Source organism: Megascapheus bottae, chromosome 10 (assembly GCF_031878675.1).
Source record: "Megascapheus bottae isolate mThoBot1 chromosome 10, mThoBot2.hap1, whole genome shotgun sequence".
Classification (NCBI taxonomy): Eukaryota; Metazoa; Chordata; class Mammalia; order Rodentia; family Geomyidae; genus Megascapheus; species Megascapheus bottae.
In genome coordinates, this window is record NC_143518.1 from 34,373,215 (window position 1) to 34,385,855 (window position 12,641).

General features: G+C 62.4%; 9 non-coding genes across 9 annotated transcripts; 3 read left to right on the plus strand and 6 right to left on the minus strand.

Annotated features, from left to right (window-relative positions):
- Positions 1-2,318: 2,318 nt before the first annotated feature.
- Positions 2,319-2,390, minus strand: Trnae-cuc (transfer RNA glutamic acid (anticodon CUC)). Its single transcript has one exon. It is a non-coding gene; the product is annotated as a tRNA-Glu (tRNA).
- A 283-nt stretch (positions 2,391-2,673) lies between these two features.
- Positions 2,674-2,745, minus strand: Trnag-ucc (transfer RNA glycine (anticodon UCC)). Its single transcript has one exon. It is a non-coding gene; the product is annotated as a tRNA-Gly (tRNA).
- A 596-nt stretch (positions 2,746-3,341) lies between these two features.
- Trnad-guc (transfer RNA aspartic acid (anticodon GUC)) lies at positions 3,342-3,413 on the minus strand. Its single transcript has one exon. It is a non-coding gene; the product is annotated as a tRNA-Asp (tRNA).
- A 567-nt stretch (positions 3,414-3,980) lies between these two features.
- Trnal-cag (transfer RNA leucine (anticodon CAG)) lies at positions 3,981-4,063 on the plus strand. Its single transcript has one exon. It is a non-coding gene; the product is annotated as a tRNA-Leu (tRNA).
- Positions 4,064-8,675: 4,612 nt separating this feature from the next.
- Trnae-cuc (transfer RNA glutamic acid (anticodon CUC)) lies at positions 8,676-8,747 on the minus strand. Its single transcript has one exon. It is a non-coding gene; the product is annotated as a tRNA-Glu (tRNA).
- A 283-nt stretch (positions 8,748-9,030) lies between these two features.
- On the minus strand, positions 9,031-9,102 carry Trnag-ucc (transfer RNA glycine (anticodon UCC)). Its single transcript has one exon. It is a non-coding gene; the product is annotated as a tRNA-Gly (tRNA).
- A 596-nt stretch (positions 9,103-9,698) lies between these two features.
- Trnad-guc (transfer RNA aspartic acid (anticodon GUC)) lies at positions 9,699-9,770 on the minus strand. Its single transcript has one exon. It is a non-coding gene; the product is annotated as a tRNA-Asp (tRNA).
- Positions 9,771-10,337: 567 nt separating this feature from the next.
- Trnal-cag (transfer RNA leucine (anticodon CAG)) lies at positions 10,338-10,420 on the plus strand. The gene has a single exon. It is a non-coding gene; the product is annotated as a tRNA-Leu (tRNA).
- Positions 10,421-10,912: 492 nt separating this feature from the next.
- Trnag-gcc (transfer RNA glycine (anticodon GCC)) lies at positions 10,913-10,983 on the plus strand. The gene has a single exon. It is a non-coding gene; the product is annotated as a tRNA-Gly (tRNA).
- Positions 10,984-12,641: the final 1,658 nt, after the last annotated feature.

Genomic DNA, 12,641 nt, shown 5'->3' on the forward strand with positions numbered 1-12,641 from the left:
TTTCTCTTTCTCCCTCTCTCTTTCTCAGGCTCTGCCTCTGCCTCTGGCTCTCTCTCCCTCCTTTCCTCCCTGCCCCCCTCTCTCAGCTCCCATCGGTCTGAGTGTCTGTCTGTCTGTCTGCCTGCCTGCCTGCCTGCTTGGCTTGTCAGTCTGTCTGTGTCTCTGTCTGTCTGTCTGTCTGTCTTCTATCTGGGTCACTCTCTCCTCTCTCTTCCACCATCTCTTGGCCTACCTCTTTCTCTCATGTTTCTCTTTGTCTCTGTCTGTCTGTCTGTCTGTCTGTCTGTCTCTCTGTCTCTTTCCCCTCAGTCTTTCTCAGGCTCTGCCTCAGCCTCTGCCTCTGTCTCTCATTCTCCCTCCATCCCTCCCTGCGCCCCTCTCTCAGCTACTTGTCTGTCCACCTGTCTGTCTGTCTGTCTGTCTGTCCATCTGTCTTCTGTCTGGGTCACTCTCTCCTCTCTCTTCCACCATCTCTCTGTCTATCTCTTCCTCTCATGTCTCTGTCTGTCTGTCTGTCTGCCTGCCTGCCTGTCTGTGGGGAACTCTCTGTGATCAGAGGGTCTTGATCTTGCTGGCCTTGGCCAGTTCCTCCAATCTGTTCCGTGCTGCTCCTCCCCCTTCCCCTCAGATGCCCACTCAGTCCCTGGCTCACCCAGCACTCACCACAGGGCCCTACATGCCACCCCCTGCCTCCAACCCCACCACCCTTCCCACAGGCTTCTCTCACTTGTTTGGCTGTCCACTCCTCACCATCACCCAGTCTCCTTGACCTGGCCTCCTCCTATGTCCTGAGACCCATGCTCCTTTAGTGTCCACCCACAAGCCAGCCAGCACAGTCTCTCAGGGTGTGGGGTCTTATGCTCTACTGCTCTGAGGCTCCACAGAGCCCTAGGTGCAGCCCTTTCCCCTCACTTTCCACAGCCGTTCTCCCACCTCCCAGCACCCACACCCTTCCTCTCCAACCATCCCTTCCAGCTGTCCCAGCTTTGAGCCCAGCTTCCTGGGATGCCTGCCACCCAGGAGGACGGCGACGTTCACCCACCGAGAGCACACCCTCAGGACCCAGCTCCATCCGAGGGACAGCCAGCCCGGCTCCTGGCGGTCTCGTGGACAGCACACACAGCGGCTCCTCTGCACAGGTGGCAAGCAGCACTGTGTCCACGCACGCACACCGGCAGGCAGGTCGACTGCCGGCCTGGCCGCCCCCACGCCAGCTTCCTTCCAAAGGGAGTTGGGCTGGCAAGCCCAGGGAGCTGTGCGCTTGACTGCGAAGCAGCCGCCCAGGATGGATCTGGGCTGGGACTTGAGGTGGAGAGCACAGTGGGACACTAGGACGGCTCCAAGGGAGCACATCCTCTGTTGCCTCCCGGCCACTCGGAAACGTCCATCCAGTGTCCTCCGGCCCACGCTCCTGTCACCACACCTACCGAGGTCAGTGTGGCCAAACAAGCCACACCCTTGCTTCTTATCCAACCAGACGCACGCTGATCTCCCGGCCTTTGCCTCAAGCTAGCTGTCCCGTGTCCACTTTCCAGCGGCCTACCTCCTGATGCCTCGTCACACTCTTGCCTATCTCTTTGGGGGAGGTTGTTTGTGCTGCTGGGGATTGGAGGGGGACGAGGGGAGGGGGGAAATCTCCATCCACACTGGCTCAGCTCTGGTGGCCTCAAACCCACTGCCACAGGTGGAGACAAACCAGAGTTCAGCACTCCATGCCCGGCCAGAGGAGGTACAAATCCAATGTCTGACGCCACCTGGCCTCCGAGACCCCCCCCCCAGGGGACCCAAGTGGAGGGCCTAGCCCCACTCACCACTGGGGATAGCGGTAGGATGTGTCGGGAGCCACAAGAGGTAGGGCCCAAACCACTCTGAGAAAGAGTCCTGGCCCTCCACCAGAGGTAGCGCACCTATGTTGGTCCTCGGGGACGAGGGGAGGTGGGGAGGAAGTTGGGTACCCTAGAGTGTGTGTGTGTGTGTGTGTGTGTGTGTGTGTGTGTGTGTGAATGGGTCGATGGTGATGGTGTAATGTCAGCATTCCTCTCTCAGCTAGCCAGGCTTGTGAGGGTCAGAAAAGAGCGGCGGGGCGGGGATTGAATATAAGAGAAAGGCAGAAGGAGAGGAAGGAGGCTGAAGGTGGCGAGACAGGGTGCAAGAGAGGAGTCCATGAACACGGCAGGAGGAAGAGGATTGACTGATGGGGACCTGGAGGAGAAACGAGCTAGCGAGGCAGGGAGTGTCCCAAAAGAGGGCGAGGCAGGTTGGAAAGTGGATGAAGAGAGTAGGGGAGTCAAGTGGGGAAAGGAAGAAAGAAGAGGAGCTTCCCTGACCGGGAATCGAACCCGGGCCGCGGCGGTGAGAGCGCCGAATCCTAACCACTAGACCACCAGGGAGCGTGCCACCGCTCCCACACCACGCGCCTCCTGCCACCCAGCTGGAGTGCTCGGCTGGGCGCTCGCCACCGCGGGACACCTGGCACCCGCCGGACCCAGGACTTTGGGCTAGGGCTGGCCAAAACCAAAACAACCCGTAGCCTGGCGCACCTCCAATCCCCGTCTCCGGGAGCCAAGCCAAGCAAAGCCGGGCCAAGCCACGACCATCCACAGCGCTCTCCTTCACTGCCACAGGCCGAGCCACAGCTGGAGCTGGCTAAAAGGTCGGCTCCCTGCGTTGCGTTGCGTTGGCCGGGAATCGAACCCGGGTCAACTGCTTGGAAGGCAGCTATGCTCACCACTATACCACCAACGCCGCACGGCACGTCCAGCACACACAGGCCGCCCGGGACTGGCGCGCGTGGCCAGCGCTCCTGCGGCGTGGGCTGGGGCTGGGCTCGGGAGCCCCGGGCCTCGCTTCGCCGGGGGCACGGCCAGCTCCAGCCACCCCCGGCCCGGCCCGTCCTGCACAGCGCCCGCCCTGAGCTCCCGCCTGCTCCACACTCGGAACGGGCGGGCTGGCGAGCCTGGCCGCCCGCTTCCTCCCGGGCGCCCTGCGCGCTCCGGCCGCCTGGCTGCTCCGGAGCCCTGGGCTCCGCGGCTCCCGAGCCTCCCCGGCGGGCTGGGCGCGGGCGCGGCGACGCGACGGCCGCAAAAGCCACGGCGTCTCCCTTCGTCGCCACCCGCGCCACCCAGCGCCCACTTCGGGGGACCGCCTGCTCGCTCGCTCGCTCGTCCGCGCGTCCAGACCCGTGACGGGGACCGCGACGCCGACGGCGCCTCAGCGACCGAGCCCAGGTGGCCGCGGGGCGCCCGGGCTCCGCGCTGCCGGGCCGTCCCGAAGAGGGAAGCGAGGAGCCGACGGCCCGCGGTGGGCCCAAGGAAAAGAAGAAAGAAAACAAGGAGCGCAGTCTCCCCGTCGGGGAATCGAACCCCGGTCTCCCGCGTGACAGGCGGGGATACTCACCACTATACTAACGAGGACGACGCCGCCGCCGTCTGGGACACACCGACCCTCTCCACACACGCCCGGCCCTGCAGCCCTGCAGCCCTGCGGCCCCGCGGCCCTGCGGCCCCGCGGCCCTGGGGCCCCGCTGTCCCGGCCCCCCGCGCCCTGCCACAGCCTCGGCCTGGGGCCCGCGCCTGCCCTGCCTGGCCTCCGACCCGACCAGCCCGGACTCCAGGCCGCCGCGCCACTCGGCGCACTCTGCCCACGAGCCCGGCCCCACCCGCCTGCCGAGCAACCACCCGGCCATCCACCCCCCACCCCAGCCCCCCGCCCTCGCCCGCCCCGGACGCCGTCGCACGCTGCCACCGCCTGAGGACCAGAGCAACAGGCGACGGCCGGCCCGCACGGATGCGGGCAGGGCCCGGGGCTTGCGCGCCTCGGGCTGGCAGGCCAGGCGACGCCGCTCGATCGCGGCCACGGGCGTGCCCGTCGTGCCACTGAGCCCTCGAGCCCTACCTAGGGCAGGGCCCGCCCGGCGGCCCCACACGGAGCGCGGCTCCCTCCATCCAGGCGGGCAGGGAAGCTGCCAGCCGCGCCGCGCCGTCAGGATGGCCGAGCGGTCTAAGGCGCTGCGTTCAGGTCGCAGTCTCCCCTGGAGGCGTGGGTTCGAATCCCACTCCTGACAGCCTCGCCTTTTGGACACGAATCCAATCGTCGGGGAACCCTGCCTGCCGCCTGCCCAGCCAAACCAACAAGCGTGGCGATGCTGGCTACCTCGCTCGCTCCCTGGACAGCGTCTCGCACCTTGGAGCCCGCCTGCTGCCACCCTTGCCTCTCGCGTCTCGCGCCCGCTCCCACCTGCCAGCGCGCGCGGGCGCCTTCAACGCGCGGCCCAAGCCCATTCCCGCACACCACCCTGCAAGCCAGCTGGACGCTTGGCCCCTTCCGTCTACGGCTCCCTCCTCCCTCTTTCCTCCAGCGGCTCGCTCTGCCCGCCGTCTCCCCTTGCCCTCACCATTCTGCACGCCCTCCGCGCTGCCTCTTCACACACTGTCCGCACCACACACACACACCCCGCACACACCCACCCAGCCAGCCACGCACGGGGAGCCGACCGCCGTCCCTTTCCCCTGTGGGCGTACGACTGTATGAAGGCCGGGAGGTGTGAGTACACTATGCATGGGTGGTTCAGTGGTAGAATTCTCGCCTGCCACGCGGGAGGCCCGGGTTCGATTCCCGGCCCATGCAGTGCCCTTCCTCATTGCATTTTGGTCCTGTGCCTCGGCTACTTACTTTCCTCCTGCCTCGCCCTTACCCACAAGGACACACACACACACACACACACACACACTCTCTCTCTCTCTCTCTCTCTCTCTCTCTCCTTTTCCTTTCCTTTCCTCCTGCCTCGCCCTTACTCACAAGGACACACACACACACAGACACAGACACACACACACACACCTTTTCCCTCTTTGCCCACCACTCCTTCCCTGCAAACAGCCCAGCACACGGCACCTGCACGCTGGCCTGGACACCTCCCGGGCCTTCACAGGTTCACCTGGCTCCACACTTGTATCTAGCTCACCCTGCATCCTTTTTCTCTTTTTTTGTAGTGATTTTGGTTTGTTGTTTTTTTTTCATATTTGTTATTGTCATTCATAGAAGGGTTACCTTATATTCACCAGATAGAAGGTGCATTACTTCACAGACATAGATAACCCTTTCTCAGGTCTTGGTCCCCATTTCCCTCACCCCACCCCACCCCCATCTCGTTTCCCCCTCCCCCCTTACCTATCCTATTTCAAATAACCAAATGAGCATATATACAAGATATCAGATAACGTGGTAAAACACTGTCACATTATGAGATAACCAAGGGACAGCAAAAGAGATGAGACATAGCATAGTCCATCAAGGACAACCATCACTCATTAGATGGCTTTTGTTTCTATATCCTGGAGGTCCTTTCATTTAGCATCATGCTATACAGCCTTATGGATCTTCTAGCTTTTGTTCTAGTGTCAATCTCTGCTAGGAGAGCCCAAGGTTTCTGCTGATTATGACAAAGGAGGGAACCCATTGAGCCTATGTTCCTCTGAGTCTGGCTTAGTTCACTTACTATGATTTTTTCCAAGTCTTTCCATTTCCTCACAAATGGGGCGATGTCGTTCTTTCTGACAGCAGCATACCATTCCGGTGTGTAGAAACACCACACCTTGTCGATCCACTCCTCGACTGAGGGGCATCTAGGTTGGTCCTGAACCTTTCCCAGTGGACACAGCCCCTGCTCTCTGCTCTCCATCAGTGCCCCAGCGTCATCCAAGCACGCCAGGCACCTCCCAGGACTTCCAATAGAATCACCACGTGCACACCGCGACCTTGCCTGTGTCACCCAGAGCCACACAGGGCACTTGGCATGACAGGGCAGGGCAGCGCAGGGCATGCGCTGACGAGGATGGCCGCCCGGGACCCGATGGGTGGTCCAGCAGGGTCGGGAGGAGTCTAGTTCCCGTCCACTCACCCCCAAACTCTCCCTGCAGCGCCAGGCAGCCTAAGGCCCCCTCTCAACCGACCTGTGGGAGGCAGCTTTCCTTCTACTTGCCATCGCCTGGCTCCCCTGTGCCATCACGAATCCTGGGCCATGCTGGAGCCTGGTGCATCCTTGAAACCAGTGGTTGCTCACACAGGGCAGTGAGGTCACCACCGGCCCTGGGCTGACTGGAAGCACATGTGCGGCATGACTAGCAAAGAGTAGCTCTGTGCATGGGTGGTTCAGTGGTAGAATTCTCGCCTGCCACGCGGGAGGCCCGGGTTCGATTCCCGGCCCATGCAGTGCGTGACTGCGTCATGTTTTGCTTCTCTGCCTGTATACATCAAATCTCTCTAGCTCTCACTCTCGCTCTGGCTCTCGCTCGCCATCCGTCCGTCCGTCCGTCCGTCCATCCGTCTATCTGTCTTTCTCTTTCTCCCTCTCTCTTTCTCAGGCTCTGCCTCTGCCTCTGGCTCTCTCTCCCTCCTTTCCTCCCTGCCCCCCTCTCTCAGCTCCCATCCGTCTGAGTGTCTGTCTGTCTGTCTGCCCGCCTGCCTGCCTGCTTGGCTTGTCAGTCTGTCTGTGTCTCTGTCTGTCTGTCTGTCTGTCTTCTATCTGGGTCACTCTCTCCTCTCTCTTCCACCATCTCTTGGCCTACCTCTTTCTCTCATGTTTCTCTTTGTCTCTGTCTGTCTGTCTGTCTGTCTGTCTGTCTCTCTGTCTCTTTCCCCTCAGTCTTTCTCAGGCTCTGCCTCAGCCTCTGCCTCTGTCTCTCATTCTCCCTCCATCCCTCCCTGCGCCCCTCTCTCAGCTACTTGTCTGTCCACCTGTCTGTCTGTCTGTCTGTCTGTCTGTCTGACTGTCCATCTGTCTTCTGTCTGGGTCACTCTCTCCTCTCTCTTCCACCATCTCTCTGTCTATCTCTTCCTCTCATGTCTCTGTCTGTCTGTCTGTCTGTCTGTCTGCCTGCCTGCCTGTCTGTGGGGAACTCTCTGTGATCAGAGGGTCTTGATCTTGCTGGCCTTGGCCAGTTCCTCCAATCTGTTCCGTGCTGCTCCTCCCCCTTCCCCTCAGATGCCCACTCAGTCCCTGGCTCACCCAGCACTCACCACAGGGCCCTACATGCCACCCCCTGCCTCCAACCCCACCACCCTTCCCACAGGCTTCTCTCACTTGTTTGGCTGTCCACTCCTCACCATCACCCAGTCTCCTTGACCTGGCCTCCTCCTATGTCCTGAGACCCATGCTCCTTTAGTGTCCACCCACAAGCCAGCCAGCACAGTCTCTCAGGGTGTGGGGTCTTATGCTCTACTGCTCTGAGGCTCCACAGAGCCCTAGGTGCAGCCCTTTCCCCTCACTTTCCACAGCCGTTCTCCCACCTCCCAGCACCCACACCCTTCCTCTCCAACCATCCCTTCCAGCTGTCCCAGCTTTGAGCCCAGCTTCCTGGGATGCCTGCCACCCAGGAGGACGGCGACGTTCACCCACCGAGAGCACACCCTCAGGACCCAGCTCCATCCGAGGGACAGCCAGCCCGGCTCCTGGCGGTCTCGTGGACAGCACACACAGCGGCTCCTCTGCACAGGTGGCAAGCAGCACTGTGTCCACGCACGCACACCGGCAGGCAGGTCGACTGCCGGCCTGGCCGCCCCCATGCCAGCTTCCTTCCAAAGGGAGTTGGGCTGGCAAGCCCAGGGAGCTGTGCGCTTGACTGCGAAGCAGCCGCCCAGGATGGATCTGGGCTGGGACTTGAGGTGGAGAGCACAGTGGGACACTAGGACGGCTCCAAGGGAGCACATCCTCTGTTGCCTCCCGGCCACTCGGAAACGTCCATCCAGTGTCCTCCGGCCCACGCTCCTGTCACCACACCTACCGAGGTCAGTGTGGCCAAACAAGCCACACCCTTGCTTCTTATCCAACCAGACGCACGCTGATCTCCCGGCCTTTGCCTCAAGCTAGCTGTCCCGTGTCCACTTTCCAGCGGCCTACCTCCTGATGCCTCGTCACACTCTTGCCTATCTCTTTGGGGGAGGTTGTTTGTGCTGCTGGGGATTGGAGGGGGACGAGGGGAGGGGGGAAATCTCCATCCACACTGGCTCAGCTCTGGTGGCCTCAAACCCACTGCCACAGGTGGAGACAAACCAGAGTTCAGCACTCCATGCCCGGCCAGAGGAGGTACAAATCCAATGTCTGACGCCACCTGGCCTCCGAGACCCCCCCCCCCAGGGGACCCAAGTGGAGGGCCTAGCCCCACTCACCACTGGGGATAGCGGTAGGATGTGTCGGGAGCCACAAGAGGTAGGGCCCAAACCACTCTGAGAAAGAGTCCTGGCCCTCCACCAGAGGTAGCGCACCTATGTTGGTCCTCGGGGACGAGGGGAGGTGGGGAGGAAGTTGGGTACCCTAGAGTGTGTGTGTGTGTGTGTGTGTGTGTGTGTGTGTGTGTGTGTGAATGGGTCGATGGTGATGGTGTAATGTCAGCATTCCTCTCTCAGCTAGCCAGGCTTGTGAGGGTCAGAAAAGAGCGGCGGGGCGGGGATTGAATATAAGAGAAAGGCAGAAGGAGAGGAAGGAGGCTGAAGGTGGCGAGACAGGGTGCAAGAGAGGAGTCCATGAACACGGCAGGAGGAAGAGGATTGACTGATGGGGACCTGGAGGAGAAACGAGCTAGCGAGGCAGGGAGTGTCCCAAAAGAGGGCGAGGCAGGTTGGAAAGTGGATGAAGAGAGTAGGGGAGTCAAGTGGGGAAAGGAAGAAAGAAGAGGAGCTTCCCTGACCGGGAATCGAACCCGGGCCGCGGCGGTGAGAGCGCCGAATCCTAACCACTAGACCACCAGGGAGCGTGCCACTGCTCCCACACCACGCGCCTCCTGCCACCCAGCTGGAGTGCTCGGCTGGGCGCTCGCCACCGCGGGACACCTGGCACCCGCCGGACCCAGGACTTTGGGCTAGGGCTGGCCAAAACCAAAACAACCCGTAGCCTGGCGCACCTCCAATCCCCGTCTCCGGGAGCCAAGCCAAGCAAAGCCGGGCCAAGCCACGACCATCCACAGCGCTCTCCTTCACTGCCACAGGCCGAGCCACAGCTGGAGCTGGCTAAAAGGTCGGCTCCCTGCGTTGCGTTGCGTTGGCCGGGAATCGAACCCGGGTCAACTGCTTGGAAGGCAGCTATGCTCACCACTATACCACCAACGCCGCACGGCACGTCCAGCACACACAGGCCGCCCGGGACTGGCGCGCGTGGCCAGCGCTCCTGCGGCGTGGGCTGGGGCTGGGCTCGGGAGCCCCGGGCCTCGCTTCGCCGGGGGCACGGCCAGCTCCAGCCACCCCCGGCCCGGCCCGTCCTGCACAGCGCCCGCCCTGAGCTCCCGCCTGCTCCACACTCGGAACGGGCGGGCTGGCGAGCCTGGCCGTCCGCTTCCTCCCGGGCGCCCTGCGCGCTCCGGCCGCCTGGCTGCTCCGGAGCCCTGGGCTCCGCGGCTCCCGAGCCTCCCCGGCGGGCTGGGCGCGGGCGCGGCGACGCGACGGCCGCAAAAGCCACGGCGTCTCCCTTCGTCGCCACCCGCGCCACCCAGCGCCCACTTCGGGGGACCGCCTGCTCGCTCGCTCGCTCGTCCGCGCGTCCAGACCCGTGACGGGGACCGCGACGCCGACGGCGCCTCAGCGACCGAGCCCAGGTGGCCGCGGGGCGCCCGGGCTCCGCGCTGCCGGGCCGTCCCGAAGAGGGAAGCGAGGAGCCGACGGCCCGCGGTGGGCCCAAGGAAAAGAAGAAAGAAAACAAGGAGCGCAGTCTCCCCGTCGGGGAATCGAACCCCGGTCTCCCGCGTGACAGGCGGGGATACTCACCACTATACTAACGAGGACGACGCCGCCGCCGTCTGGGACACACCGACCCTCTCCACACACGCCCGGCCCTGCAGCCCTGCAGCCCTGCGGCCCCGCGGCCCTGCGGCCCCGCGGCCCTGGGGCCCCGCTGTCCCGGCCCCCCGCGCCCTGCCACAGCCTCGGCCTGGGGCCCGCGCCTGCCCTGCCTGGCCTCCGACCCGACCAGCCCGGACTCCAGGCCGCCGCGCCACTCGGCGCACTCTGCCCACGAGCCCGGCCCCACCCGCCTGCCGAGCAACCACCCGGCCATCCACCCCCCACCCCAGCCCCCCGCCCTCGCCCGCCCCGGACGCCGTCGCACGCTGCCACCGCCTGAGGACCAGAGCAACAGGCGACGGCCGGCCCGCACGGATGCGGGCAGGGCCCGGGGCTTGCGCGCCTCGGGCTGGCAGGCCAGGCGACGCCGCTCGATCGCGGCCACGGGCGTGCCCGTCGTGCCACTGAGCCCTCGAGCCCTACCTAGGGCAGGGCCCGCCCGGCGGCCCCACACGGAGCGCGGCTCCCTCCATCCAGGCGGGCAGGGAAGCTGCCAGCCGCGCCGCGCCGTCAGGATGGCCGAGCGGTCTAAGGCGCTGCGTTCAGGTCGCAGTCTCCCCTGGAGGCGTGGGTTCGAATCCCACTCCTGACAGCCTCGCCTTTTGGACACGAATCCAATCGTCGGGGAACCCTGCCTGCCGCCTGCCCAGCCAAACCAACAAGCGTGGCGATGCTGGCTACCTCGCTCGCTCCCTGGACAGCGTCTCGCACCTTGGAGCCCGCCTGCTGCCACCCTTGCCTCTCGCGTCTCGCGCCCGCTCCCACCTGCCAGCGCGCGCGGGCGCCTTCAACGCGCGGCCCAAGCCCATTCCCGCACACCACCCTGCAAGCCAGCTGGACGCTTGGCCCCTTCCGTCTACGGCTCCCTCCTCCCTCTTTCCTCCAGCGGCTCGCTCTGCCCGCCGTCTCCCCTTGCCCTCACCATTCTGCACGCCCTCCGCGCTGCCTCTTCACACACTGTCCGCACCACACACACACACCCCGCACACACCCACCCAGCCAGCCACGCACGGGGAGCCGACCGCCGTCCCTTTCCCCTGTGGGCGCACGACTGTATGAAGGCCGGGAGGTGTGAGTACACTATGCATGGGTGGTTCAGTGGTAGAATTCTCGCCTGCCACGCGGGAGGCCCGGGTTCGATTCCCGGCCCATGCAGTGCCCTTCCTCATTGCATTTTGGTCCTGTGCCTCGGCTACTTACTTTCCTCCTGCCTCGCCCTTACCCACAAGGACACACACACACACACACACACACACTCTCTCTCTCTCTCTCTCTCTCTCTCTCTCTCCTTTTCCTTTCCTTTCCTCCTGCCTCGCCCTTACTCACAAGGACACACACACACACAGACACAGACACACACACACACACCTTTTCCCTCTTTGCCCACCACTCCTTCCCTGCAAACAGCCCAGCACACGGCACCTGCACGCTGGCCTGGACACCTCCCGGGCCTTCACAGGTTCACCTGGCTCCACACTTGTATCTAGCTCACCCTGCATCCTTTTTCTCTTTTTTTGTAGTGATTTTGGTTTGTTGTTTTTTTTTCATATTTGTTATTGTCATTCATAGAAGGGTTACCTTATATTCACCAGATAGAAGGTGCATTACTTCACAGACATAGATAACCCTTTCTCAGGTCTTGGTCCCCATTTCCCTCACCCCACCCCACCCCCATCTCGTTTCCCCCTCCCCCCTTACCTATCCTATTTCAAATAACCAAATGAGCATATATACAAGATATCAGATAACGTGGTAAAACACTGTCACATTATGAGATAACCAAGGGACAGCAAAAGAGATGAGACATAGCATAGTCCATCAAGGACAACCATCACTCATTAGATGGCTTTTGTTTCTATATCCTGGAGGTCCTTTCATTTAGCATCATGCTATACAGCCTTATGGATCTTCTAGCTTTTGTTCTAGTGTCAATCTCTGCTAGGAGAGCCCAAGGTTTCTGCTGATTATGACAAAGGAGGGAACCCATTGAGCCTATGTTCCTCTGAGTCTGGCTTAGTTCACTTACTATGATTTTTTCCAAGTCTTTCCATTTCCTCACAAATGGGGCGATGTCGTTCTTTCTGACAGCAGCATACCATTCCGGTGTGTAGAAACACCACACCTTGTCGATCCACTCCTCGACTGAGGGGCATCTAGGTTGGTCCTGAACCTTTCCCAGTGGACACAGCCCCTGCTCTCTGCTCTCCATCAGAGCCCCAGCGTCATCCAAGCACGCCAGGCACCTCCCAGGACTTCCAATAGAATCACCACGTGCACACCGCGACCTTGCCTGTGTCACCCAGAGCCACACAGGGCACTTGGCATGACAGGGCAGGGCAGCGCAGGGCATGCGCTGACGAGGATGGCCGCCCGGGACCCGATGGGTGGTCCAGCAGGGTCGGGAGGAGGGACCCGATGGGTGGTCCAGCAGGGTCGGGAGGAGTCTAGTTCCCATCCACTCACCCCCAAACTCTCCCTGCAGCGCCAGGCAGCCTAAGGCCCCCTCTCAACCGACCTGTGGGAGGCAGCTTTCCTTCTACTTGCCATCGCCTGGCTCCCCTGTGCCATCACGAATCCTGGGCCATGCTGGAGCCTGGTGCATCCTTGAAACCAGTGGTTGCTCACACAGGGCAGTGAGGTCACCACCGGCCCTGGGCTGACTGGAAGCCCATGTGCGGCATGACTAGCAAAGTCTAGCTCTGTGCATGGGTGGTTCAGTGGTAGAATTGTCGCCTGCCACGCGGGAGGCCCGGGTTCGATTCCCGGCCCATGCAGTGCGTGACTGCATCATGTTTTGCTTCTCTGCCTGTATA